The following is a 24,487-nucleotide window of genomic DNA, read 5'->3' on the forward strand; positions in this document are numbered from 1 at the left end:
TGTTTCTTTTACATTAATGGCATCAGGATGCCATGCAGCCCTCAATCTGAATCCCTAGGAGGAAAGTTTTGAACAGGGTTCTGAAAAGTGTGGTTATCAGATTGTGATGTATCTTTTTAACACTTATCCCACTTAAAAAGACTTATCCAAGACTTATCCAAGAGAATGTGGAATCAAATGTTGCAAATTTTAACTCTGATGTTTCTTTTCAAGGCAGATATTTCCTATTATGATGTGGCTGTCCTTCTCTACTTAAAATAATGAAATAAGATGATTTTGTATTTCAACTTTTCAATCATTCATAAGCTGTTTAATGAATACATTTTCCAAATAGATACAATGAACATACTAAGTAAAGATCTTTTTCCTTTATTTTAAGAGCATTATGACTATTTGTAAAAGTTCATTTTTTTGATCAGTTTGATCCATTGAGCCCTATATGGAAAACCTTCTATTTGTGTTTAATCTTGGTTGGATTCCCTTTCAAGAAGTTAGTAGCCACATTCTAAGTGTACTTAAAACTGTTAGGTTAATAGGAAGAACACTGAGGATTGTTAGACAACAAATCAAAATAGAAGAAGGAAAACCCCCAGCTGTATATCTCCCTAATGGAGTAGATTGAATACATTCCATAGAGAGAACACAGAACTGGGAATTAATGATCATTTTAGCACCTATAATGTGGCAGGCATTCACTTGTTTGGAAATTGATAATACCCTTTATTTTACCATAGAGAGGGGGAAATAAAGGACCCTAAATCAGACTTGGTGTCGGTTAGGGCGGAATGTGTTTCAGGGTCCAAGAGGGAGGGTATCAGGAGATTATTTCTAAGAGAAGAATGTGTGCTTAACATAGCCATTGCAGGCAAGGGAAAAAAGTTCTATTAAAAAAAAATACATTGAGCTATGGCATGGAGGTATGAGAGGATGTTAAACACTGGTCATCTCTAGGTATTCAATAGAAACAGTGATGAATAAGGAGGTAGAAAGTGGTGGTGTGAAGGATCAGGTTGGAAAGGATTGTTGGGTTTTAAATATTGAGGGCATTGTTTACCAGGCTATAGAGTCACAGCTTTGTTCTGATGATGGCAGGGAGTCCCTGAAGGAAGCTTGGGTTAGTATCCTTTTTGATTTATTAGCTGTGTCTATTACCACTCTCGCCCAATTAATGTAAAAGAAAAAGAGGAGGATGGAGTCTAGTTTGGAACTTCCATGAATTTTCTCATTATGTTAGGAAGAATTTTTTTTCATATTTTATCCCAAAGCAGAGAAAATATGAAGGTTATCTTAAAGCTCTGAGATAAGGAGTTTAAAACTTTTGGTTCTGATTGTGGTTTCTTTACTAATTTTGACAAAGCATCTAATCTCTTTTAGTCTCACTTCCAGGTCAGAGAAAATTAGGTTCTTGGACCTTTGTTTTTGCCCAGGCCCTTTTTATCAAGGTGGGGGTGAGGATGGGGTGGATGCACATGAAGGCAGGCAAGCATGCAAATTGACCTCAACACAGCAGTGGTGTCTAAATAAGTACTTTTGAAATTATTTTTTCTAGGGTATTTTGGAAGAAAATGCCAGGATAGTAGGGTGTTGTAATTGAACACGATGATTTCCTGGTGGTTGGATTTCAGGCACTCTGTAGCCTGGGTGGAAAATGAAGACCTTAGGACCCCACAAGTAAATTCAGGCCCCCTTTGTTTGGTGAGGCAAATTAAGAAAATGATTACTTGTATCCATCTTATTCCCAGGATGAACTGAATTTGTGATAGAAAAAGGTGAAATTTGTTGGCAGGGTCAGGTTTAGCTCTTTACTATTGCAACAATCATTGCTTTATTCTGTATGGACCATTTATTATCTTGTGTTGAGGTGGTCTCTTTGCTTTCATTATCTCCCAACTGCAGTCCCACATTATCTTGTCATGCTTATTAACCTTACAACACAATTTTCATCATGTTATTTCCTTAATTTAAAAATCCACAGCACCATTTTGCTGTCTGTTTGGGTTTCATAGAACCTCTGGAATATTCTCTGAATGGGGAGAAGAGTGCTTGGGATGTTCTGAAGATGTGTCTGACTTAGTAAGACAAATCAAAATCAAAATCTTTGAGTTTCCATTTGAAACACATGGTACTCAACCACTTTTATTTTTTTGGAGAAAGTGTTTGTGTGACCTCGGATTCTCACGCTGTTGTAGGTTGCTTTTTTCTTACACCTTGTTACCTAGCTGAACATGGTTAATTCATTGCCACTATAGCTTGGCACCCATTGGAGAGGTTTGCCATGCTTTTTGGCAAGGCCCATTTAAGCAGTTTTCTCTTCTCTCTCTGAAGACAAATCAGTTAAAATTCAAGATCATCTCAGCTGAGCTAGAGTTGTTTCTTGCAGATCAAAGAAAGATGAGGAGAGGAAAAGCAAAATCCTTAAACATACACAGTCTATCTCAGCAAACATGTTAGTGCTTGGGAACGGACATGTTGGTGACCTCTTTTCTATGAATAGTATGTGAATGAATCAATGGAATTCTCCATGGTAGCAGAGATTGAGGGTCTTTTTGTAGTTTGACCCAGATTTGGTCTTTGGGAACATTTAATAACATTTTAAATATATCTTGATTTATTTGCTTTCTAGTTGAGTTTTTGACATGTCTATTTTCTGGGGCCAGGGAGAATTGGCAATGTGATTTTTAAAAGGATTTATTTATTTCAACAAATAAGTATGCAATGGTATTGGCATTCCAAAAACCACTAAGGCATAAAATGTTATTGTTATAAATTCATACTGCACAGTAGAGTTAAAAATGCATTCAGAATGTCAGCAAAGGGAAAGATTTTGTTTTCCAGTAACTTTAAAATGCAGCAAATGAGCCCTGTATACCATAACCCTAATTAAACATGGCTTGTAATGTAAATAAGAGCTTGAAATAGCAAGATTTCAGGTGGTTGGATGATTGAATTCCATACTCTATAAGAAGCAAGAATTTATTTTTTTTAATTAAAAATTTTTTTTTCAAATTTTTATTAAAGTTCTAGTTAGTTAACATACACTGCAATGTTGGTTTCAGGAGCAGAATTCAATGATTCATCTGTTACATACAACACCTGGTGCTCATCATATCAAGTGCCCTCCTTAATACCCATCACTCATCTAGCCTGTCCCTTACCCACCTCCCTCCCTCACCCCTCAGTTTGTTCTCTAGTTTTGAGAGTCTTTTATGTTTTTTTCCCCTTTCTCTTTTTTCTTTTTTTCTCCCTCCCATATGTTCATCTGTTTTGTTTCTTAAATTCCACATATGAGTGAAATCATATGGTATTTGTCTTTATCTGACTGACTTACTCGTTTAGCATCATACACTCTAGCTCCAGCCATGTCGTTGCAAATGGCAACGTAACGTAATATAGCTTGAAACCCGGAATCGTGATGCCTCCAGTTTTGTTTTTCTTTTTCAAGATTGCTTTGGCTATTCGGGATCTTTGTGGTTGCATACAAATTTTAGGATTGTTTGTTCCAGCTCTGTGAAAAAGGCTGGTGGTATTTTGATAGGGATTGCATTAAATGTGTAGATTGGTTGGGGTAGTATAGACATTTTAACAATGTTTGTTCTTCTAATCCATGAGCATGGAATGCTTTTCCATTTCTTTGTGTCCTCTTCAATTTCTTTCATAAGTGTTCTATAGTTTTCAGAGTACAGATCTTTTATCTCTTTGGTTAGGTTTATTCCTAGGTATTTTAAGTATTTTTGGTGCGATTGCAGATGGGATCGATTCCTTGATTTCTTTTTCTGCTGCTTCATTATTGGTGTATAGAAATGCAACAGAATTCTGAACGTTGACTTTATATCCTGTGACTTTGCTGAATTCATGTATTCTAGCAATTTTTTGGTGCAGTTTTTCAGGTTTTCTACATAGAGTATCATATCATCTACAAATAGTGAAAGTTTGACTTCTTACTTGGCGAATTGAATGCCTTTTATTTCTTTTGGTTATCTGTGTTAAATAGTAATGGTGAGAGTTCCTGACCATAGGGAAAAAGCTCTCGGTTTTCCCCATTAAGGATGATATTAGCTGTGGGTCTTTTGTATATGGCCATTATGATGTTGAGGTATGTTTCATCTGTCCCTACTTTGTTGAGGATTTTTATCAAGAATGGATGCTGTATTTTGTCAAATGCTTTTTTGCAGCTATTGAGAGCATCGTATGGTTCTTATTCTTTTATTAATGTGGTGTATCACGTTGATTGATTTGCAAATACCAAACCAGCCCTGCAGCCTAGGAATAAATCCCACTTGATCATGGTGAATCATACTTTTAATATACTATTGAATTTGATTTGCTAGTATCTTGAGAATTTTTGCATCCATGTTCATCAGGGTATTGGCCTGTAATTCTCCTTTTTAGTTTTATCATCAAGGTAATGCTAGCCTTGTAGAATGAGCTTGGAAGTTTTCCTTGCATTTCTATTTTTTGGAACAGTTTGAGAAGAATAGGTATTAACTCTTCTTTAAATGTCTGGTAGATTTCCCTTGGGAAGCCATCTGGCCCTGGACTTTTGTTTATTGGGAGATTTTTGATTACTGTTTCAATTTCTTTCTGGTTATTAGGTCTGTTCAAATTGTCTATTTCTTCTTGTTTCAGTTTTGGTAACTTGTATGTTTCTATGAATTTATCTATTTCTCCCAAATTGCTCAGTGGCATATAATTTTTCATAATATTTTCTTATAACTTTTTATTTCTGTGGTGTTGGTTGTGATCTCTCGCTTTCATTTGTGATTATATTTATTTGGGTCCTTTCTCTTTTCTTTTTGATAAGTCTGGCTAGGTGTTTATCAATTTTATTAATTCTTTCAAAGAACCAGCTCTTAGTTTTGTTGATCTGTTCTACTGTTTTGTTGTTTCTATATTGTTTATTTCTGTTCTCATCTTTATTATTTCTCTTCTTCTGCTGGCTTTAGATTTTATTTGCTGTTCCTTTAACAGCTCCTTTAGGTGCAAGGTAAGGTTGTACATTTGAGACTTTCTTGCTTCTTGAGGTAGGCCTGTATTGAAATATACTCCCCTCTTAAGACTGCTTTTGTTGCATCCCATAAGTTTTGTATTATCATGTTTTCATTTTCATTTGCTTCCATGTACCTTTTTATTTCATCTTTAATTTTCTGGTTTTAACCCATTCATTCTTTAGTAGGATATTCTTTAACCTCCACGTATTTGTGGTCTTTCCAGATTTTTTCTTGTGGTTGAGTTCATGTTTCATAGCGTTGTGGTCTGAAAATATGTATGGTATGATCTCAGTCTTTTTGTATTGTTGAAGGCTGATTTGTGACCCAGTATGTGGGTCTCTAGAATAGAGAATGTTCCATGTGCACTCAAGAAGAATGTGTATTCTGCTTTAGGAGGAAATGTTCTGAGTATATCTGTTAAGTCCATCTGGTCCATTGTTTCCTTGTTGATTTTCTTTTTAGATAATCTGTCCATTACTGTAAGTGGGGTGTTAAAGTCCCCTACTATTATTGTATTATTACCAATGAGTTCCTTTATGTTTGTTATTAATTGTTTTATATATTTGGGTGCTGCTGTATTAGGGGCATACATATTTACAATTGTTAGATCTTCTTGATGGATAGACCCCTTAATCATGATATAATGCCCTTCATCTCTTGTTACAGTGTTTGGTTTAAAATCTAGTTTGTCTGATATAAGTATGGCTACTCTGGCTTTCTTTTGCCATCCATTAACATGATAAATAGTTCTCCATCCCTTCACTTTCAATCTGCAGATGTCTTTAGGTCTAAAATGAGTCTCCTGTACACAGCATATAGGTGGGTCTTTTTTTTTTTTTAAATCCATTTTGATATCCTATGTCTTTTGATTGGAGCATTTAATCCATTTACATTCAGAGTAGTTATTGAAAAATATGGATTTGATGCCATTGTGTTACCTGTAAAGTTGTTGTTTCTGGTGATGTTTTCTGTTCCTTTGTAATTTTTGTTGCTTTTGGTCTCCCCCCCCAATCAAAGAGTCCCCCTTAATATTGTAGGGCTGGTTAAAAACGAAGTCTTCCTTTGTGATCCATTCCCTTTGTTTCCCTCTTCTTTTAGTTCCATTATTTTCCATAATTTTATCTTGTATGTCACTGATTCATTCCTCTGGTTTGTCCATCCTCATTGTTATGTCATCCGTTTGGTTTTGCATCCCAGTTATAGCATTTTTAATTTTGGCTTGACTAGTTTTTAGCTCTTCTATCTCTGCAGTAAGGAATTCTCTAGTGTCATATGCTTTTTTCAAGTGCAGCTAGTATCCTTAAAATTGTTTTAAAATCTAGTTCAGACATCTTACTTATATCTGTATTGATGAAATCCATGGCCGTTATTTCTTTCTGGTCTTTCTTTTGGGGTGAATGTCTCCATCTTGTCATTTTGGAAGTTAAAAAAAAGCAAAACAAAATAAAGATTTAAAAACTTTTAAAAAATAATGAAGATAGATGTGTTTTGGTCTACTTGTTAGGAGAAGCTTGATAGAAGAAAGAAAGAAAAAAAGAAAATATTAAAAATTAAAAAATAATAAGGGGCGCCTAGGTCCTCAGTAGGTTAAGCGGCTGCCTTTGGCTCAGGTCATGATTCCAGGGTCCTGGGATTGAGCCCCATGTTGGGCTCCCCACTCATCGGGGAGTCTGCTTCTCCGGCTCTCTCTGCCTCTCTGCCTACTTGTGCTCTCTCTCTGTCAGATAAATAAAAAAGATCTTAAAAAATAATAATAATAAAAATAATAATAAAAACATAAAAAAAATTGGTCTTTCTGTATCCAAAAACACCAAAACCAAAACCAACCAACCAACCAAAAAACCCAAGGGAAACTAGATCCTGTTTCCCCTAGAGCTGAAGCTTTGGAGCACTCTATGATCATTAGACTTGGTGCTGGCAGGAGATTTGTTCTGGTCTTCTGGGGGAGAGTCCTGTTGCTCTGATTCTCCTGTGGACTTCCCCTAGTGGAGATGCACCTGCAGTACTCAGGGGGTTGGGGCTTGGTGTAGTGGCTCTGTTCTCCCCTTGGTGACGCTGTTTAGCTCACTGGGGTTGTTCAGTGCTGGTGGGAGAGGGGTGAAAATGGCTTCTGTCTGCTTTCTTGTCCCTGGATTGGGAATGTCGGGCCCACCACTCTTCAGGAAGCCCTCATAGATGCTCAGATAACCACCCCTCCTTTATCCTTGGCTTCTGTCAGATCACCGCCTTCACTCTGTCCTTGACTGAGCTGTCCGCCTGCCAGGCGGTATAGCACTCCTTTGTTTTAGCTCAGGTGTGGCTGTATCAGAACCCCATATTTCAGGGACCCCCACAGGGCAGCCCTGTGCTGATCCTTTGAGGGAGGGTCTTGCTGCACTGTGGCCGGTGCCAGCTTGTCCCAGAATACAGTTGCGCCACTGTGCAGCCTTTTGGAGTTTATGATATATCACAACACGCAGCTGGTGTCAGGGTTTGCTGCCCTCAGCTGCTGTGTTTATTCCAATACTGGTGAACAGGGCAGCTCAGTTGTGCCTGCAGGGTCCTTTGCTCAGTGAGAGGTCATATCATCTCTACTAAATGCACTCCAAGCAGGGGAACCACTTCTCCCTCTGTGACCCAGGGGATTCTCAGACTGTGCTGCCCACTACTGGGGCTCTACCCATCTTCCCCACTGGAGCACTGGGGCATACGACCCTATGACTCTGACCTCCAGAACTTAAGACTCTGCGCTCCACTGTTAGAAAAAACTGGCGGTATTGAAATCCTCTCCTTTTTCCCAGTCAGTGGTTTTGAGGAACAGTTTTCTTGTGCAGTCCCCTGAATGTGTTTTCATTACCCCCCGCCCCCCCCCCGCACTCTTTCTCCTTCTCCTTCTCTCTGGATACTCCCTGTGAGATCAGAGCTCCCTCCCCTGAGTAGCACCCGTGGCTCTTTTCTCCCAGGAATCAACTCTCCACAGTTCCTACCTTCCTCGGGTTGTCTTTTCTCTTTGTAGACATGCAGTTTTGTCCTCTAAGACTTCTGATTGATTTCAGAAGCAAGAATTTCTGTGGACCATTTCATTTAACCTTTGCCAATGACTTACATTTGTCCATATATGTCAAAGAAAGGGAGATCATCTTTTAATAGTTTGCTGAAGAAATGAGATACTTCATAAAACACTTTTGTGGCTGACCTTTTCACAAGTGAAATAGGATCATTTTTATGAGAATATGTATAGTATTGCTATACAGTGTAGTCCTTAGAAGCTTATAGTTTTAGGAAATAAGACAGGCAGGCAAATTTTTCTTTTTAAACTCTTATGTCAAATTATAGGCGAGTTGTTTGGTATATAATGGGGAGAAGAGGTCACCCTTGGTCTCAACTTGTCCAACCATAGCATTGGTGTGTCAGAGGACATATACCATGCACGCTTGTCCAGCCGTAGCATTGGTGTGTCAGAGGACATATACCATGCACGCTTGTCCAGCCGTAGCATTGGTGTGTCAGAGGACATATACCATGCACGCTTGTCCAGCCGTAGCATTGGTGTGTCAGAGGACATATACCATGCACGCTTGTCCAGCCGTAGCATTGGTGTGTCAGAGGACATATACCATGCACGCTTGTCCAGCCGTAGCATTGGTGTGTCAGAGGACATATACCATGCACGCTTGTCCAGCCGTAGCATTGGTGTGTCAGAGGACATATACCATGCACGCTTGTCCAGCCGTAGCATTGGTGTGTCAGAGGACATATACCATGCACGCTTGTCCAGCCGTAGCATTGGTGTGTCAGAGGACATATACCACGCACGCTTGTCCAGCCGTAGCATTGGTGTGTCAGAGGACATATACCATGCACGCTTGTCCAGCCGTAGCATTGGTGTGTCAGAGGACATATACCATGCACGCTTGTCCAGCCGTAGCATTGGTGTGTCAGAGGACATATACCATGCACGCTTGTCCAGCCGTAGCATTGGTGTGTCAGAGGACATATACCATGCACTGTCCTGACGTGTGCGAGCCCAGCAAGTTTTATTAGGTCAAGTAAAGGAGTTGGGCTCTAAGATGATGTTTGAATCAGCAAGTGATACAGTAGATGTGAGAGGTGATCACGAGGTTAAAGAGTTATAAATAATAGTTTTTGTTAAAAGTGCGGTTTCTTTAAAATAAAAGATACAAAATAACTCATGTAGCAATGTCTTTTGAAAAAAACCTCTTTTCAAATGGCTCCATCTTTGTGAAGGATGCCTGTGTTTTTCAAAATTAAAATTGTATTTGTGGTATACAGTATCCTTATTGCATCAGGGTTCCTGTATCAAAAACACTTAAAATTTTTCATTATGCTGATGAAACATTAATATTCAATTCAGAAAACCAGGAGAAACGGAAATGTTGGTCCTCATGATATCCTCTGGGTTGTAGATGGATTGAAAATATTTCTAGAAAGAGGCTGTTCATGGTAAGGGAAGATGTCATTTGGCTATAAGGCCTTTTAGGAGAGGAGGTATTTTGTGGGGGCACAATATAAGGAGGAGATTTTTCACCGGGGAGTTGTATTCTGAAATAGTAAGCACAGTTTACATGAGAAGGAGATTGGAGAAAGGTCAACTTTTTCCCCTTAGTTTTCCTTTTCTTCTGCATTTTCACTTTTAATCCTCATTTAGCCAAATTTTTACTTGTTCATCAGACATTTGTTTGTGTGCCTTATTAGTTAGCTGTGTAGTAATTTTTTACATATCAATTTATTTATGGTCAGTTTTTTGGGAAGAGAGATTTGAGATAACTGCCTTTTGAAAATCAGCAGTAAATTTTCTTTTCTTCTCTGTTACAGGTGCTCACAAAACCTGAGGAAATGTTCTTTTCCAGTACTTTTCTTTTCGTAGAACTCTCATTTATTTTTATTATCCTATTATCCCTCTCTCTCCTGTCATCCTATCTGTCCTGATTGAATTTCTGATTCTCTTGTTTATAATGACCATGGATCTTGGTTCTCATCTTTCTCTGTCATGAATGCTTATATCCCATTTAGAACTTCTTTATAGAAGATTCTAAAGGTATAAAAACTGGAGTCTCTTATTTGATTTTCCCCCTTCTCAGCATTTGACTACTTCTGCATCTAAATGTTTAGTAATTTTTATCATTTATATCAAAGTGTGTTCAATGAAGATAAGAGTTTTGCAACAGCCCATAAGCTGATGGCCACATCCTTGATTTCCCAAATCAGGGCCGGAAATATAGTTACTAAGTTATATTGTTTTCCTTAGACATTCAGCTGGGTATATCCATTGGGATACTAAACTTCATGACGTCTTAACTTCATCCGTTTAGAACAGCTAATATACCATAGAGCTTCATTACTAAATTGGCTTGCTCCAATCCGTTGAGACCATCTGTTCAGGCAGTGGGGTATAGCAGCCAGCACAGAGTGTATGGAGTAGTACTTTGAGTGTTTACTCTTCCACTTCCTCACTGACATTGGCTAGATTATTTCTAGCATGAATTCACAGTCAGTAAGGTAAGGATGATGTTACCTGCCTGGTAAGGTGGTTGTGAAAATTAGCCATCTAGGTAAAAAAGCTTGCATTCTGTCTGGTATAATATATAGATACTTAATAAATGGTAGCGACTGTTACTATTACTTGCCTATTTGTGAACATTTTCTGTTTAAACTCATATAATAGTGCTAATAGCCAAGGTAATTTACATGGTTGTTTCAAAGTAGAATTAGTGACACTTTCAAAGCTTTTGTTAAAATATGTTATGGTCTTTATTTTTCTCTTGTTTCTAATTTCTTGTCTCTTGTTTCTACAAAAGAAATCAGGCTGGCCTTCCTTGATTTGTTCTGAATAAACACATGATGCTTCTTGTTTAAGATTTTGTCACCTTCTAGAATTTTTCATTAGCACAGTGTGTAGTACAGCATTGTTTTACTAAAAATTGATGTTAGATTAATGGGACAGTGTTGAAATTAGATAATTAAGTTTCTTTTCTTTTTTTGAAGATGTTGCTATTATTGTTCCCTTTGTGGTTGGTTTTAATATTTTCATTGTATAGCTCTCTGAAACTCTCTATAGCAAGCATGATTGAAGCATGATTTTTCTACCAGAAAGTGAATAGCCTGAAATGATTAGTATATCACCAATTATAAGTTCAACATTCTGCGTATTCATCCTTCTTTCAGCTACATACCTTATCCTTCCCGATTTTTTTTTGTAAGATTTTATTTATTTATCTGAGAGAGTGACAGAGCATGAATGGAGGGGAGGGGCAATGGGAGAGGGACAAGCAGATTCCCCGCTGAGCACTGAGCATGACGCAGGGCTCAATCCCAAGACCGCGAGATCATGACCTGACTCGAAGTCAGACACTTAACCAACTGAACCACCCAGGTGCCCCATCCTTCTGGATTTTTAAAAGATTCTGTCACTACCTTAGTAGTGCTCTGTTCTGTGTAACTTGATTTTAATGTGATGTATATTTTATTGATGACTTTCAAAATAATTATCATGCACTATTGAATATTTAATCATTAAGTTATAAAAATGATAACTTAAAATCTGATTTTACATACTCAATAAATTCCTATGAGTAGAAAATTCTCTGTGGTTTTCTATTTATAATTAATATACCAACTAAAACTAATTAGAAGTATCTGAAGCCCCTAGCAAAACCTGTAATTAGACATATGATTCATAATTAACTGACTCTTTTCATTCTTACCTTTTCCTCTGTTTGAATTAATCATTTGTGTTTTTCCTTAGTGATACCTGTCCAAGACACTGACTGTAGTTCAGTGATCACTGTTGGTGGCATTCTTAAATTCTTTGGTTTTATAGGAACTTTGTTTTAATCTTCATTTAATAGCATAAAACATACTTGAATCTTGCACTGTATAAGTGATCACATTGGAGATTTTGGCCCACATTATCAAATTATGCATTTATTTTATCAGAGGCTAAAGGCAAGAAAATAGGAATAGGCAATAGGCAGACTTGTTTACTCTTCCTACCTTGTACTTAAGGACCTAGGTTTTTTTGCCAGTCTGATTATTGTTTTTGTATAGTTTTGATGGTATACCCACTGGCCTTAGATCATTGAATATCAAATGAATAATGGTATTCATTATTTTGACAAAGAATTAATAGTACATTATAGACCTGCTATAAGTTAGGTAGTATTCTAGGCTTTGGGCATAAAGAGGCAGGGGTGATTATTCAGTATTTAACGTTCACTACAACACAGGCACTGACCAATCAAGATGGCCATAGCACTGGATTCAGGGTCTTGAAGGACCCCTCCATCTTTTATACTGTATCGGGCTTTGATGCTTTTGTTGCTGAGTTTTGGTGGTGGTGGTAAGACTGGGCCATGGAGTTCAGGGCAGTGACTTCTTACTAGATATTATTTCAGAAGTATTTTAGTATTTCATCCATTAAGGCTGTGCTAGTGTGTACCAGCTGAATATTAACTCTGCCAAGAGGTGTTCAGTTCTTTGACTGTAAGAGTCAGAGTTAACCCAGTTTGAGAAGTCTTTATGGATGTATGTAGAAGGTACGTAGGGAAAGGATTGCACAAACCTTTTTTGGGAAAACCAGTTAGCAGAAATTCACCGTAGTCAGATTTGAGGAGGAGGTTCCTACCAAGCTGAGGGGAAAATATCATGTGCAAAGACATTGGAGCCTGAGATAGCATTGTGGATTCAGAGATTAACAAGTAGGAGAGAAGGAAGATGATGATGTTTTTCTCTGACCCTGGCTTTTTTTTTTTTTTTAAAGATTTTATTTATTTATTTGAGAGAGAGAGAATGAGAGATAGAGAGCACGAGAGGGAAGAGGTCTGACCCTGGCTTTTTAAGCTGAATAAATATATATTAAGATCACATTTGTACTTTGAAATTGCTCCATTTTTGGTAGAGAACTGCTAGACTGCTTAGTTTCTTCTACTATATCTGAAGTATTTTAGGCATTAGGTGTAAGAAGGGAGAATAGGAATTTGTTATAGTTCAGGGCTGTACTAAACATGGATAGAGCAAGAGTGCAATTAAAGCTCTCTCTCGATTCACTGAGAGGCTTCTAATGAGCAAACACAAATTCAAACAGATTGAGGATGGTAGTTCTTTTAATGACATAAAACTGTTGCCTATGAGGCTTTTTGGCTAGCATTATGAAACTAATTTTGCTTAATGGCTATGGAGGCCTACAAATTCAGATGTGCAGAAAATGCAGTAAATTACTGGCCTGTCAGATTCCTGTTGCCTGTCATCTTTTATCTCAATAGCAGCTTTTGTTTCCAGACTGTCAGGAGCAAGTATGGGGACCCCTTCAAGGTTGTATTTGTATATGCTTGAATAATTCAATTCAGAGCCATCTAAATATAGCAAATTGACAACAGTGAAATGATGTATCTTCTTATACTTGTGTAATTTAGGGAATACATGTATGGATCTCTCTTCTAATTTCTGAGAGCTCTTGAAATATGTCAAGTATTTATAGTGGTGTAAGTTCTGCTTTTCTTGCCAGAGTTGATGACTCACACCTTTGAAATATAATGAAGTCACATGGACAGCAGAGAAAATATTTTCTCTGTGACTATTCAACTCAACGAATGATTTGAAAGCATCCACTGTGTGCCAGGAATTGTGTGGAATACAAAGATGAAAGAAAACTGCATTTTTCTGGGTATCAAATTATGTGATTTTCTCCTTCAAGCTATGTTTGGTAAAAATGACTGTCTTGATGTGTGTGTGTGTGTGTGTGTGTGTGTGTGTGTAGTGTTACAACAAAGGGTGCAATTACAACAAAGGGTGCAATAAAGGTTTGACTTTTTTTGTGAGCAGTTTGCTTCAAAGATGGTTTTGAAATGTGGTTTAAGTTTTTGGATGGCTTCATTTTTACATTTTCAATTAATGTTATTTATTTTCTGTCTATTTTCTGTTACTCTGTATAATTAGAAAGGAGGAGTATTTTAAGTGAAATGTATATTTTATCCCAATATTAATTCAACAGGCATTTAGAGAGCATCTACTAGACCCTAGGCATGGAGTGAACAGAATAGCAAAGGTTGCTATTCATAGAATAAAATTACTCAGTAAAAAGGAAAACAAAATAATCAAAAAGTAGTAACTTCCAGCCCTTTTGGTGTGGTTAATTTTATGAAAATAAAATTCAGATTCAGCCTTAAATGCACAGAATTTATATTTGGTTTTGCAGAGTTTTGCTGTTGTTCACAAAAGTTATCTGAAAACTTAAGCAAGGCATGGACTGTCTACTTTGAGTACTGATTACCTTAACCAGCATATTTCCATCTGTAGATTTTGGTAACCTATACCCTATCATGGGTGGCCCCGCTACCTTAGCATCAAAGGACATTCTTTGCTGTTAATTGGCTAGAGGCAAATCTAGGGAAACAAAAAGATGATGAGAATCCTTTCCATCACTCATTGTCCCTTTTGTACCTTTATTAATCCGCTTCCTGGAATATCACCTTTTCCTCTCTCGGTCCTTTAGTGACTTTTTTTTTTTTTTTGAGTTTGGAATCTTGTGGACATTCATCTATCTAGCTGCCAGAAGTTAGGGGTTTCTAGATGTAGGCTGTTTTTATTTTATAGGATTTGATCTCCTAGGCAACTCTCTTATTATATTCACAATTCCCCACATTGCCTAGTTTTAAGGTACTTGTAAATGTAAAACCATTGCTGTAGGATAGGTATTTAGCTTTTACAATTTAAATTTACATTCAATTTCTTATAATATAAGCAAGTGCTTGCTCCCTGTACCATTATGATCTTGCTCTGTGGTCTAATTTTTTTTTTAATTGTGGTAAAATATATGTAACATAGAATTTACCATCTTAGACATTTTAAAGTGCACAGTTCATTGGGGTTATGTGTAATCACAATGTTGTGCAACCAATCTCAAAAACTTTTTTTATGTCTATTAACATCTTATTCAGAGGTTTTCCCAAAGGCTTAAGCTGAACATTTCCCTCAGAGGTTACATTTTACCAGAAATTTCTAGTTACAACTTTGGGGATATTTATCTTTTACATTTTTGTGTGTGTATCTGAACTGTGTTTCCTATTGGATTGTCTTTCTGAAGGTGTCATGTTTGTTGAATTGGGCATAAAGAATGGTAGGAATTTACATTAGTAGAGAAGGGAGAAGCTGCCCAAAGGAGAGAAACTGCATAAACCTAGGTCTTCAGGACCAAAATAACAAGATACTTTTTCAGGAATGTTATGTAGATTCATTTGCTTATTTTGCTTACATGAATAGAGTGAGAAGGAGATGAAGCTGAGAAAGTAGGAAATGACCCTTGATGCTGAGCTAGTCAAATATGAAGATTATCTGTGCCTCACTTTGGTCAATTGATTATTCTCAGGTAGGAGGGGCTCAGTGGAGAGCTGAAGGGGAGTGCACTTACTCTTACTGAACCTTTCTTTTATTCTCAAATTACCCCAATAAAGGGCCAGTGTTGTGATAGGATGTAAAGCACATTGAATTCAGGAGACAGTAGACCTGGAAGATTGTCATTTCTGGGCTTTAAGTTACCTTCTTTGTAACATGATGGGGAGGAAAGATGGTCTTAGCCGCCTTCCAGTTCTAATATACTGTGACACCATGGTACACTTTAAGTCTCTGGGTTAGAACCACCACTAAGACCGGTTTCACCCATTTATAAATTGTTAGTTCAGAGGGCAGCAAACTTTTTCTGTAAAGGGTGAGTTAGTAAATATTTTAAGTTTTGTGACTACCGTCTCTGTTGCATTTTATTTTTTGTTTTTTCACAACTTTTTAAAAATGTAAAAGCCATTCTTAGCTCAAAGGCCAGACAGAAACAGGCTTGGGCTGGATTTGGTCTCCAAGCTGTAGGTTGACCCTTAATTTAGTTGATTGGGGGCAGTTATTACTTAAGGTTTCTAGAATTTAGAAATCAAGACCAGCTTGGTGATAGTGTTTTCCATCTATTTTTATGGACTTCTTTTACGTTATATTTTCTAAGGGTCAGGAAGGTAGTATATATTAAGAAGTCTCCATTCTTTTTCTTACAGTCTAAATAATCTTGTGGTTCAGATTATGTCCTTTATTTCTTTTTTTTTCACCGTGCAGTATTTATTTAAATTGCAAACTTTTCAGCACAGAGGAAGTCACGAGATCTGTCATCGCATGGGGCACAGCACAACCTATGTCCTTTATTTCTAAGTGCCTTGAAAACGCTATAATATCTTAAATATTTTACTCATCTTTATCGTCTGTATTCTGATTAACACACATATATTTCCTGTGTTATATCCTTAACGTCTAAGGCTGTTTTACTCATATTTACTAGCTATTCTCTGATAAACACATATTGTTCTAGTACTCTTAATGGTTATTAGTATAAATAATGTAATTTATTTGTATCTTATTTTAAACTATGAACAGTTTAATGTGTTTTGGATACAACATATAAATTCAAACATCAGACCTGAGAAAGCAACATATTTAACAGTTGTAACTAAACATAGTGATTTAATCTCTGTGCCCCTTGCTTGAAAATCATTTCTGGATTAGACTCCCCTAATGTTCTTGCAAGTGTTTATCTCAGATCTTTTTATCATGAGAAGTTAGCGCATTTTTTGATTTGATTTTATTTTTTAGGGAGGTAGAGGGAGAAAAAGAGAGAGAATCTTAAGCAGGCTCCATGTGCAGGGTGGAACCTGATGTGGAGCTTGATCTCACGACCCTGAGATCATGACCTGAGCCAAAATCAAGAATCAGATGCTTAACTGACTGAGCCACCCAGAGGCCCCTAGTTTTTGATTTTTTAACTCCAGTCCCCACTGTCTTGAATTGCCATGCTTATTGCTAAAACAAGTATTTCCTGTGTTATATCCTTTCTTGTTGAATAAAACTTGTTAGTTATATGCCTTGGTTGTTTTTATTTGACTGACCTAATACTTTTTGTTCTTCTCTTTGCTTAATGCTTTGTCTTCATTGTCACATATATTTCTTTGTGTTTCACTTATATTTTTCTACAATTTCTTAGTTGAAGTTTTAGACACTTTAGCCATTTTTATAGTTGTGAAAAACCTTTAATCCTTTAAGTAAATGCTCAAAATTCATAAAATTTTTAATGATGCATATAATCTTATAAACACCTTCATATAATTCAGAATACATGAATTCAAAACACCAGATACATGTTTATGTTGTAGATGATACATGTTCAGTAGTAGAAATTTTAAGCTTATTTTCAGAAAGATTGGGTCAACAAATAATCACTAATGTAAATAGTTCTTAAAAGTAATCGTGACCTACCTGTTATTTGCCAATGTAAAGATTATTAAAAAATGGTGTGGTTTGTAGATTGTCGGTGCTTTTTACTGGCTACAGTGCCCCTTGAAAGCAGATCTAGCTGAACCATGGGGAAACAGAACCAGTGCAAAACCATACCTCTGCTGTGTAGGATGCTGTTTGTACATGGAGGCATGCAATAAATACTGAAAGAATAAATTAATAAAACCTCAGACTCATTCTAGGATCAAGCTCTGGTTCTCAATAAAATACTGTTAAACATAAAGTTTCTTTAAGTCTCTTTGCAGTCAATTCTTTCACATGACCTTCAGCTCCTGTAATAACTGATCTGCCTTCTGTCACTATAGATTATACGTATACAGAAAAATTGAGCAGACAGTACATAGAGTTCCCATATATGCCCCTCACACATTTTCCCCTATAAGTCCTTAAGCATTTTTGATATTTAATTTTAATTATTTCTTATTCTGATTTATTAACTAATCATTTGGACATTTAGTTTGTTATTTCCATTTCTTTGCCGTCATAAATGGGCTATGATCTAGGTCTTTGGATTTTTTATTTAGGACAGATTTCTGGAAGAGTAGTTACTAGGTCAGAGGGTTTGAACTTTTTATGGCTCTTGTGTATTGCTTTCCAAAGAGTTTACCAATTTATACTACCATGAGCAGTGTGCAAAGATGCCCATTATATTGCATTATTCTATTATTGTAATATTTGTTATATTGCATTGTCATTTGTAGCTGTCAGTATAATTTAGAATATGCTGTAGTAACAAAGACTCCCCCAAATCTCATGGTTTAATGCAACAAATTTTATTTTTTACAACAAAGCTCATGTTAATGTCAAACACATATCAGCAGGTGGTAGTCTCTCTTTGGAGTTATGTAGTGTATCAGCCTGATCAAAGCTGCTTTGGTTACTTGTTTCCATAATTACGGTAGTGGGTAGGTCTTCCAGTTGTGTACTGGTTCCTAAAGCTTATTCCTGCTGATGTTTCATATCACGTTTACGTACTTCTTAGTGACTAAAGCAAGTCATGTAGCCACACCTAAGTTGAAACAAGGGCAGTGAAGTGCAATCCTGTGAGTCTGGGAAGGAGAACTGGGACAGCACTAATGACTAGCATCTTACTTAAAAAACAACTCTAATTTCACTGATAGAAGATGATATCTTAATTTAATTAGATTTTCTTTGCCAATGTAGATAAACATTTTCATAGTTTTTTAGCCAGTTTTATTTAACCTTTCCTTTTACTTAAGCTTTATAAACATATACTGTTGTTTTACTTTTATATTTCCAGATTTTTGAATTCTGGTTTTGTGTTTGTTTGTTTGTTTGTTTGTTTGTTTTTGGTGAGGATGGGCAGTCATGATGGTGGGATTATTATAGGGAGTACAGACTTTTAGAAAATGCCTTTCTTTTGAAGACTTGAACTGGTGAAAGAAAAGTATCTTTCTTGGATTGATCTTCCCCTCATTCTCCCACCCCCATTAGTACAGTATATGTTTTGTTAAGTTTAATTAAAGGCAATAGAGGGACACCTGGGTGGCTCAGTTGGTGAAGCAGCTGCCTTCTGCTCAGGTCATGATCCTTGGGTCCTTGGGTCCTGGGATCCAGTCCCACATCAGGCTCCTTGCTCGGCGGGGAGCCTGCTTCTCCCTCTGCCTGCTGCTTCCCATGCTTGTGCTCTCTCTCTCTCTGACAAATAAATAAAATCTTAAAAAAAAAAAAGGCAATAGAGAGTCTGGCAGAATTAAGATTCTTGACATTCTACAGATCTGTAAAACACAACTTGAACACAAAAGTTTAGTGAGTAAATGGTCAAGTTAGGGTTCTACTGAAAAAATTAAGTTCCCTACTCAGATTTAGTTATATTGACCATGTCTTCTTCTTTTTCTTCTTCTTCTTCTTCTTCTTTTTTTTTTTTAAATTCAGATATCTGCCTGAACTGGAACTTATGCTGTAAACATTTCTTTGTGGATTCATCTAAAAACCTGAGGTGAGATATTTTTTGAATTCTTTTGCCTTATAAAATATATTTTATAATGAGAAAGAATTATTTTTGAAAAATTTAAGGCAGTGCCAACTGTCTTTTCCTCTGAGACTTTAATAGGTAAATATTATTTATTATAAAGCTGCATATGTAGCATGCTTACTTTTAGTTTGTAGGACATTTGATTGAAGGAAATGAAACGGGTTCTAGTGATTATAGTAGTTTTGAGTGAATTTTTCCATTGTAATTCCAAAGGAATTTTTCTTTTATACTCAAAGATAGAGTTCACACTGCTATTCTGACACACATTTGAGAATGATACTGACATTCTAATCTGATATTCCTGAAGACAGATCCTTAATTTGTTAAGTCATCAATTTCAACAACTGGTAACTATTTTAGTAAGTCAGTTATTAGGAGTTTTCTTCACTCTGTTCTCTTGGACTTGATTATTTTCTGTAGTTACCTCTGTTTGGGGGGCTTATAAAATAAGAACATATCCTTTAGTATGTTAGTAGTTGGTTTTTATAGAAAGAAAGTTTCCATAATAGCATTTTACTCTAAAGATAGGCTCATAGCCCTTTCTCTTTTCTGACGTGTCTGGGCTCCAGTTCTCTTCATCTTTTAATTTTTTAAGCAACCAGTCTGTCATCTGGTCTTTCCACCTCGAATCCAGCTACTCACTAAGCCATTCTTGTCACAGTCATGAGATTGCTTTTCTAAAAGATGAATGTTGTCATGTCCGTCCGAAACTCAAAATCCTTCAGTACCTTTACATTGCTTAAAGGATATTTTACAAACTCCTTTACAGAGCAGTAGAATCTCTTTACCCAGTTTTCCATCTCACTAGTGCTCTAGGAATGTTATGAACTAACATTTTTTAAAAAACAACTTTATTGAGAAATACTTTACATACCTTAAAATTTACCCATTTATTTAAAGTGTACAATTCAATGGTTTTTTAAGTTGTAGTTATGGAGTTGTACAGCTGTCACCACAATCTAATTTTAGAATATTTTCATCACTGCAGGGGTGCCTGGGTGGCTCAGTCAGTTGGGCATCCAGCTCTTGATCTCCGCTTGGGTCTTGATCTCAGGTTGTTGGGTTCAGGCCCCGTGTTGGGATCTGTGCTGGGTGTGGAGCTTACTTAAAAAAAAAAATTAAAAAAAAAATAGAATAGTTTCATCACTCCAAAGAGATATTGGCATGTGTTAGCAGTTACCACTCATTCCTCCCTCCACTCAGTTACTGTCAGGTACTAATCTACTTTCTGTCTCTATAGATCTGCCTATTCTGGATATTTCATATAAATGAAATTGTACAATATGCAGTCTTTTGTGACTCATTTTTTCTACTTAGCATAAAGTTTTCAAGGTTTGTCCATGTTTTTGCATGAGCAGTACTTCATTCCTTTTCATGACTGAATAACATTCCTTTTTGAGTGTCAGGTCAGGTGACCTGGCGATAGAGAGACCTGAACTTCCAGGTGTCAGTGTAGCTAATTAAAAACAGTGATCCAGCATAAAAGTAATAGTTGAGCCTTTATTCACTTAGTAAGATAGTATAAGCAAGAGGTTAAACCTCAAAAAGTGCAGTTGTCCCACTCAGGTGGATCAGTACAGAGGTGGGAGGTGGATCGTTTCACTGCAGTTTTATGGACCCAGGGCTGGTTCAAGAGTGAGGTGGAAGGGCTTGGGATCGAAAAGCACGGAGTCAGAGTAGAGAAAAAGTGTCTTCAGTGTTTCCTCCCTGATGAGAGGGCCTCAGCAGAGGTGCATGACGAAAGGCCTCAGCTCAAGGCCACAGGTAGACAGACTTCTGAATGAGGTCTAGGTCCTGGTCTAGGAATGTAGCCATGCTTAAGAACATGCTCAACCAGGGGGCCTGAGTTCCTGACTACAGCTGTCTTCAGAGACTGCAGTGCACTGGCTGTGTGCCCAGTCTGAGGTGGGTAGGACAGCTTTCCCATGTGAGGCCTGCCAGGTAAAGTCTTTGTAATTGCTTACAGTCAGGCTGGAAAATTACATACAGAGATTTTAAGTTTTTGGTGAGGAGCCAGACTCCTCAACACACACACACACACACACACACACACACACACGCACACACGCACGCATACACACCCATATTTTGCTTATCCATTCATCAATTGGTGGACATTTGGGTTGTTTCTGCATTCCTTCCTCCCCTCCCCCCACACACATTTTGGCTATTCTAACTAAGCTTTTTGCTATGAACTTGTGTGTGTAAGTTTTTGTGTGCATATGGTTTCATGTCTTTTAGGTGTATACCTAAAAGTGTAATTTGCTGGGTCATTTGGTAACTCCATATTTAACAATTTGTGGAACTGCCAAATGGTTTTCCAAAGAGACCGTATCATTTTACATTTCTACCAGCAATGTGTGGGGATTCCGGGTTTTCCATATCCTCACCTACATTTGTTACTATCTTTTTTTTTTTTTTTTTTAAGTTATAGCCATTCTAGTGAATGGGAAGTTGGGAAGAACCTCACTGTGGTTTTGATATCTATTTCCCTAATGAGTAATGATGTTGAATATCTTTTCATGTGCTTATTGGCCATTTATATATCTTTTTTGGAGAAATGTCTATTTGAATCCTTTGCCCATTTAAAAATTATGTTACTTACCCTTTTATTGTAAGAGTTTTTTAGATATCCTGGATACAAGTCACTTAAATACATGATTTACAAATATTTTCTCCCAATCTGTGAGTTGTCTTTTTACTTTCCTGATATTGTCTTTTGAAGCACAAATTGTTTTTAATTTTATCTATTTTTCTTTTGTTGTTTGTGCTTTGGGTGTTATATCTAAGAAACCATTGCCTGATTCAAGTTCATGAAGATTTACTCATATTTTCTTCTAAATATGAGCTCTTAAATTTAGGTCTGTGATTCATCTTGAGTTAACTTTTTTGGGGGGGGTGGAGGGAGAGGGGGAGAGAGAGAATCCCAAGCAGACTCCATGCCCAGTGTGAAGCCTGATATAGGGCTCAGTCTCCTGACCTGATACCATGACCTGAGCTGAAATCGAGTCAGATGCTTAACCAACTGGGTCACCCAGGTGCCCCCTTTTTGAGTTAATTTTTGTGTATTGTTTTAGGTAGAGGTTCAGCTTCATGCTTTTGCATTCAGATATCCAGTTGTCACAGACCATTGAATTATCTTGGCACCCTCGAAGAATATCAGTTGACCGTAAATGTAAGGTTTTGTTTGTGGACTTTCAATTCTATTCCAATAATTTATACATCTCTCCTTATGCCAGGAAGTTTTGAAATCATAAAATGTGACTTCTCCAACTTTGTGCTTCCTATTCAAGATTGTTTTGGCTCTTCCCAGATCCCTTGCATTTCCATATGAATTTTAGGATCAGTTTGTCAGTTTCTAGCAAGAAAATCCAGCTGGAATTTTGATGGGAATTATGTTGAATTTGTATTATGAATCTGTAAATCAGGTTGGAGATTTTATAATAGTATGTTCTCCAATCTGTGAACATGGAGGTTTTTCCATTTATTTATATGTTCTTTAATTTCTTTCAATGATGTTTTATAGTTTTTAGTGTATGTCTCCTACTTCTGCTAAATTTGTTCTTAAGCCCTTTATTTTTTGGATACTATTGTAAATGAAATTGTTTTCTTTAATTTTTGGATTGTTCATTGCTAGTGTATGGAAATATAATTGATTTTTGTATCATGCAAACTCACGGAACTATTAGTTCAATTACTAGTTCTAAGTTGTTATTATATTAGTGAGAATTTTTTATATATAAAATTATGTCATCTATAAATAGTGATAGTTTTATTCCTTCCTTTCCAATCTGGATGCCTTTTATGTCTTTTTCTTACCTAAGCATCCTAGCTAAAATCTTCATTACAATGTTAAATAGAAGTAATGCGAATAGACATCCTTGTCTTGTTCCTGATCTTAGGGGGAAAGCTCTCAAGTCTTTCAGCATTACCTGAGGGTTTTTTTATAACTGTCCTTTGTCAGGTTGAGATAGTTTCCTTTTATTCCTAGTTTGTTGACTGTTTTTGCCATGAAGGAGTTAACATTTATTGAGACTTCTATGTATGCCAGGCCCTATGCTCAGTGCTTTATATATAGTGTCTAATTTTCATTATAGTCCTGTGAGATAGAGACTGTTATTTTATCTTCATTCAGCTGGTAAGTGGTAGAATCAGATTACTGTTTTCAAAACTTGTGTGCTCAACCATTATCCATTAAATTCCCTGTACAAACTATGTTAATTTATACATGTGCCTTTGTCCATGTTGGTTTCCTCCTCCTTAAAATGCATGCTCCCTCTCTTTCCCCATTACAAACCTACCATAGTACTTTGTACCTGTCACTATCATAGTATTTTTTCCCTGTGTTGTGATTGTTTGCATGTATTTCTCTCATTTTAGAATCTGTGCTTGAAGTCGGGGACTTTGTCATATTTATTTTTGAATTTCCAGTACATAGTAGAGAGACAGGAAAGAGATAAGTCATAGGAGCCAAGGGATTAGAGTTTCAGAAGGGTGGAAGCAGTCAGCAGTGTCAGGTACTGCAGAGAGATGAAGTAAAATAAGGGTCACAAAATGCCTATAGGTTTCATCTTTTAGTGATTTCAGCAAGAGTATTTTTTTTTTTTAGTAGCAGTGGGGACTGAAGCAAGATTGTGGTAGGTTGAGCAGTGAATGAGAGATGAAGAGACTGCCTCAAGTAGAGACTGTCCCCACTGTTGTGAAAGTTTAACTGAGAAAGGGAAGAATGAGTTTAGGGTCCTACATAAAAGGGAATGTAAGGTATTTTTTTTAAAAGGGGAGGGGCTTGAACATGCATATATACAGAGGTGGTAGGAGAAAGGACAAGTTAAGAGCAAGCTTGTGGAAGTAGAGAGAGGACTAATAGAGGGAATAGGCTTTTGTGTAGAGACAGGAGATTGCCTAAGAACACAAGATTTTCCTGGAGTGGCCTCTTTCTTCTGAGGGAAGGAAGTACCCATGGATGTAGTCAGAGGTAAATATGTGGTCGTGAATTAGAAAATATAGGGAGTTCCCTCATTTCCCCGGAGTAGACAACAAAGTTGTTGGCTTTGGGTTGCGCCCCTATTTCTTGCCTTTTCAGTGTACTTCTGTATCTTGGAGATCTTTCCATATACTTAGATCTACTTCATTCATGTTTACAGCTGCAGGATATTTTGTAGATGAATATTGTATCAATTAT

At 36.8% G+C, this 24,487-nt stretch overlaps 1 protein-coding gene across 15 annotated transcripts in view; it reads left to right on the top strand.

Annotated features, from left to right (window-relative positions):
* The window catches only part of PEAK1 (pseudopodium enriched atypical kinase 1), a 339,625-nt gene that overhangs the window by 29,859 nt on the left and 285,279 nt on the right, over window positions 1–24,487 (top strand). For 11 of the 15 annotated variants that reach the window (XM_027570662.2, XM_027570657.2, XM_027570667.2 and 8 more), the window contains exon 2: window positions 19,206–19,269. The exons of 2 other annotated variants lie outside the window; for them this stretch is intronic. The gene's annotated coding sequence lies outside the window, so the exon portion shown is untranslated. Of the gene's footprint in view, window positions 1–13,491; window positions 13,651–19,205; window positions 19,270–22,382; window positions 22,481–24,487 lie in introns of all 15 variants that reach the window. 2 more of the 15 variants (XM_027570660.2, XM_027570661.2) reach the window with 2 other exon arrangements.

The sequence above is a fragment of the Zalophus californianus genome, chromosome 6, assembly GCF_009762305.2.
Source record: "Zalophus californianus isolate mZalCal1 chromosome 6, mZalCal1.pri.v2, whole genome shotgun sequence".
In the NCBI taxonomy this organism is placed as follows: domain Eukaryota; kingdom Metazoa; phylum Chordata; class Mammalia; order Carnivora; family Otariidae; genus Zalophus; species Zalophus californianus.